General features: G+C 33.3%; 1 non-coding gene across 1 annotated transcript; it reads left to right on the forward strand.

The window, feature by feature from the left end:
* Positions 1-1,496: 1,496 nt before the first annotated feature.
* LOC121222735 (small nucleolar RNA R71) lies at positions 1,497-1,603 on the forward strand. The gene has a single exon (XR_005920105.1). It is a non-coding gene; the product is annotated as a small nucleolar RNA R71 (small nucleolar RNA).
* Positions 1,604-5,494: the final 3,891 nt, after the last annotated feature.

Below are 5,494 nucleotides of genomic sequence, written 5' to 3' on the forward strand. Positions count from 1 at the left end.
AGCTTGGAGGGGAAGGAAATTACTTCACTTGGGTTGTGTGGATTTCCTTGCAATTCTCTTGCAACGTTGTGGTTTGTCCTGGTCATCACTATCAACTTGAACAGTTTCACAAGCAAACTTCTTGAATCTTTTCCTCTTAAATTGGTTAACGGGCACTTCTTCCTCATCATGGTCGGTATCTGATTTTATGAGTTCACATTCTTGGTTAGTCATTGGTGCCTTGGATTGTGATGCTTTAGCAGTGGCGGTTGGTGTAAAAGTGTGCTGTCGGTCATCGTCCTCATTGTCAGAGTCAATGTGTACAAAATTTGTCGGTTCTTCATCTCTTGCGGGCTCTTTGGTATGCTTGTGTGCATTGGCAGGTTCTTCATCTTCTTCTTTATCATCAGATAAAAGTTCTTCAAGAAACATAGGAAATATAGGCATTGCCTTAGTGAAGTTTTTCTGAAGAGCTTTCTTGAGTGCAACATCATGTTTTAACTTTTGGAAACGCTGGGCAAAAGATGGCGGTGGCCTTCCTTCCATTTGTTGAGTTTGCTTTGCCATGACATTTATTGGCTTGGTAAGATGAATATTATTCTGTATGCTTCTGTTTACTTCCATGTTTTTTTGTTTGTTCCACTACTGACTCGAAATTCGTGTTTTCAGAAACTTTTCAACTTTCCTCCTCAGTAAAGGCATCAGTCACAACTCTTGGCAGCTGAGTGCCACTCCAGAGTTTTATGGCCTTACATTATTCCTTTCCTTTAGATCAAGAAATTTCTGTGTCACTAGACAATGCTTCTTGTTTTTTAGAACTTAATGCAGTGGCAATTTGTCCCACTTGATTTTCTAGATCTCTTAAGGAAGCTGCCTAGCTCTGAATAATTGCATCATTCTTAGTCATATACTCCTTCAATAGATCTTCCATAGTTGATGTTGAAGATAACGAATTTTGTTGCACATTTTTTCTCGGAGTTGGTTGACTGTATCCATGTGGTACACTAGTCACATTCTGTTGATTAACATTACTGACATTTCCCATTCCCTAATTAATCCAGCTGAAATTTGGATGTTTTTTCCACCCTAGATTGTAGGTATTGGAGTAGGGATTATTGTTGCTACACTTATAATTCCCCATGTAATACATAGAGGCAGGATTGGATAGGCATTCATAAAAAACATGATCTTCTCTACAATATACGCAAGCTAGTTCTGCAACCTTCATCTCATGCACTGCAAAGGGTCTTTTTAGAGTTTTAATCATATTTGTTAAATATGATACCTGAGCTGTTAACAATGTGATCTCATCAAGTTCCATTATTCCAAAAACTCTTTTAATAGTACCAACTTTGGTAGTAGGGTACTAATAATCATTATTTACTATTCTTTCTAGAATTTTGTATGCTTCATTGTAGGATTTTTTGAGCAATGTTCCATTAGCAGAGGCATCCACCACCATTTGCATGTAAGCATTTAATCCATTTTAGAACATTTTCATCCGTGACCAATGCTGAAAACCATGAATCGGGCATTTTCTAATTAGTTCCTTGAAACATTCCCAAGCTTCATATAATGTCTCATCTTCAGATTGCTTGAATGATGTAATGTCGTTCCTCAGCTTGACATTCATGTTGGGAAGATTATACATAAGTAGAAATATCTGACACAGTTCATTCCAAGATGCCACCGTAACTCATTTAACCATGATCTGGCACGACCTAGTAATGAATAAGGGAACAATTTTAATCTAAGGGCATCTTCAAGAACACCTTGCTGCCTAAATGAATCACAGACTTAAAGAAAAAATCTTAAGTACTATCTAGGATCTTCAGTAGGTAGACTACTAAACTACTTTACCGTCTACAACATCTGAAACATTACTGGTTTTAATTCAAAGTGTTGAGCTTGAATATGTGTCCTAACGATTCCTGGATTTAGACAATCCAAAATAGGCACTACATATTCTCTGATGGGTCTGCCTCTATCATCTATAATTCGAGGAATATCAGCATTACTTTCAATCTAGAGTACCTGATCTTCTCTGTTTGGATCATTCCTATTCTCTCCATTTCTTTTAACTCTTTTCTTCTTCGCCTTAATGTCCTTTCAACTTTGGGATCAAAATAATGTTTTGTATCCTCTTGAATACTTCTTCTCATGCATTAATACAAACCTGAAAAATCAAATAAAATTCTAATTAACTTCTCTAACAAGAATAACAAAAATAATAAGAACTCAAATTTTCACCAATGTTGCGATCCCAGGCAACGGTGCCAAAAATTTGTTGTGTGTAAAATAACTAATGCAATTGTGCAAGTGTACACGTCATTCAAGTAATAAAGTGATAAGTAAGTATTGTCTCCACACTGATCAAAAATTGGTAAGAAATTGAGTATGTTATTATAATATTGTTAATTATACAAAAATATCAGGAAATAATCTCAGAGTGAATAAGAAACTAGAATAATGAATTACTGTAGTTAAATGATAAAGAACAAAGAATTGATATGGCAAGTAAAATGATATGGCAATTCACACAGAATATTAAGAGTATTTCTATTGTTGAATGAATAGGGTTGGACTTATTCAGGAGAAATGTTCGTATCAATATAATGCCATGAAAAAATATTGTCTAATCTACTACCAAAAGATTTGCTATTGTGACCTGCCTCTTTCGATATCTAGATCTTAAGTTAAAAATTTAAGTTCATGTACGTCTACAAATCTAAGGATTGATAACTGCAATGAACGTCCTATTTGTACAATTTGCAACATCTATGTCTAGAGTGCTACGAATATTATGTTGAGTATTCGCTTGCATCAAACGATTCAAGATTTAGTATTCTTAAAATTTTTAAAATTAAAAATACCTAAGAACACAACATACATTCAACTATGTCTAAAGCTTGCGTGCATGTATTTAAAATAAGCATGAATTGAATATAACAGTGATATAGATAATCTCAAATCCTAGGTATTAAAAATGATAAAACATTCACCCAAACAACTCCAACCAGAAAAGATTTAGTTCATGGGTGGAAAAGTAAACATCAAAATAGAATCATTCATTAACATTTCTCAATTAATTTCGAATCACGGAAAATTCAATCTAGATAAATAAATGTTGAACTACAGGAAGTTAATTCCACACTCCAGCTTCTCTTTCATCTTTCAATTGTACGTAAATCCAGGAATGATTTCTCTTCCCTTTTCTCACGTCTATATTCTGCTCTCCTCTAATTTGCTACCCTTTCTTTCTCTGGAATTCTCCAATAGAGTTCTTCCTTGTGTAAAGAGAGAGAATTGTTGTCACCAGTCCCTTTCTCATGCTAATTCTCCTCTTTTTCTTCCTTCTTCTCTTTCCTTCTTTTATTGGGTAGATTCTTCCCACCTTAGCACACATTTTCATTCCTTTTTTCATGTTGGTTTTTCTAGTACATGTCCAGTTGGCTGAGAGTGACGTGGATAGAGTGTTGAGTCATCTTCCCAAAATTGCCATGGCAGTTCTGTTGGAAATCAATCTTACCAATTGCCATGGCAATATTTCACTTCCCTTATTTTCTTTTTGCATCCTCTTACTACTCTTCTTCTACCTGCGAGTTGATACGAAATGAAGTGTTGATGATTGAAGAAGTGGATTGCAAAATTTGTTCAAGTCACAGATTTGACTTAGGGCTCTAGACGTTCGGAAAGAAACTTTCGATTTTGACACAACCTGAAACACAATAAAATCCAAGTCAAATAAAAAATAATTAAATAATTAAATAATTAAATAGAACAATAAATCAAATATTGGAACAATAAAGAAGGAAATAAAGAAGATAGATGGAAAAGATAGAACATGATATGTAGAAGTCCTAAGAAGCACTGGAAACACGAAGAATCCACAACCCCTTTCAAGCGGCTCTAATTTCCCCTCCAAGATAGAAACCTTGGTAAGAAAATGTTTGAAGATGATCCCCACAATCTAAAAAGATTGTTAAAACTCTTCTAAAAGAAACTCAAGAACAATTCTTGAAAAGAATAATTCAAAGAGAATTTGAATAATAATCAATTATTTGAATTGTGTACAATGTAAAGGCCTATATATATGCTAGCTAAATAAATCTAAATAAAACTGTAAAGTATACTAGAACTCTAATTAATCTAAACAAGAAGTAGTTTTATACTAAACTTTCTTGTTGACATAAAACTTCTAAAGAACTTAAACTACTTAATAATTATTAAAAATTTGGAATAATAAAATAATAAGAACTGATAAGTAAAATATTGGGCTCGTTAATAATAAAAATTAAGCCCAAAACTTGAACCCAATATGATTTAAACTCGAATTAAAAGCCCGAAACTCGTAATTCCTGACATAATCCTGTTTAGAAATCCTACTCGTGTATTCTTCACTAAAACGATCATAACTTGAGCTCCCGAACTAAAAATCAAGTGATTCAAAGTGCATTTCAAAGATAAGAGATAGATCTTTAAACTCTATGCAGACATGTCAACCTAGAAATGCCAGGATCCCATCCAAAAAGTCATCGCAAATCTGCTAATTTCCCAAGCTTGAAAATTAACAGCTTCGGTGAATAGAGTTTAATAAATTTCACCCCATCTGTACATGTATCATTGTTTTGTATACACCGAGAGTGGAATAAATGATGGATCAAAGTGTTGAGAACTAGCTAGAAGTTCTTCTATGACGATGATACAGATCGTCCTGATTTTTAAAAAGACTTCTATTTTCTGTTTTAATTTTTACTTTTAGTATTTTTAGTATTAATGTAGTTATTTTTAATTGTTTCACACTGCAGGTGTAAATACCATGGAGTGACAGAACCAAAAAATCGAAGAAGCTAGAAACTGGGCTCAATGTCGTGACATCCAAGACAAAACGCTACATCGCAACATTGAAGGGCCGATTTTCATCCGAATTTCTTTATTTAGACATTTTTTTATCCATATTCAACACTTCCTTTTCTATTTATTTTCATAGTATTATACTCATATTTTTTCGTAGTGCTTGTGTATGTATTTTTCTGTCGCTTGGAGCACACGAATCCCAATGCCAATACAATAACAAAGATTTTGCCTTTTTAGGGAAGTTTTCTTATTTGTGCTTTAATGCTTTTACATTGAGGGAAATGTATATTCTAAAGTGTGGGGAGTACATAGGATTGTTTTAAGTTTTTTTTTTATGTTTTGTGTGTTATTTATTATATTTTATATACGAAAAAAATATTGACCACCACCGGACGTGCTAACGTCCAGAGTGTGAATACTGCAACTAAAGATATGAAATTTGAGGTGGTGTCCGTAAGTGTACAAGTCAGGTTGTAATATAGTTTACAACAGAGTCGGTAAGGACTTCGAGGATCATACCCTAGGGAGGCTAGTACTAAATTAATATTAACCTAAACGAAAATATATCTAATTAGTACTTTAAATAAATTATATTAAGATTAAACATAAATAAAAGAATTTAGGTTTTATAAGAAAAGAAATAAATATACAAATTAGA

Source organism: Gossypium hirsutum, chromosome D10 (genome assembly GCF_007990345.1).
Source record: "Gossypium hirsutum isolate 1008001.06 chromosome D10, Gossypium_hirsutum_v2.1, whole genome shotgun sequence".
In the NCBI taxonomy this organism is placed as follows: domain Eukaryota; kingdom Viridiplantae; phylum Streptophyta; class Magnoliopsida; order Malvales; family Malvaceae; genus Gossypium; species Gossypium hirsutum.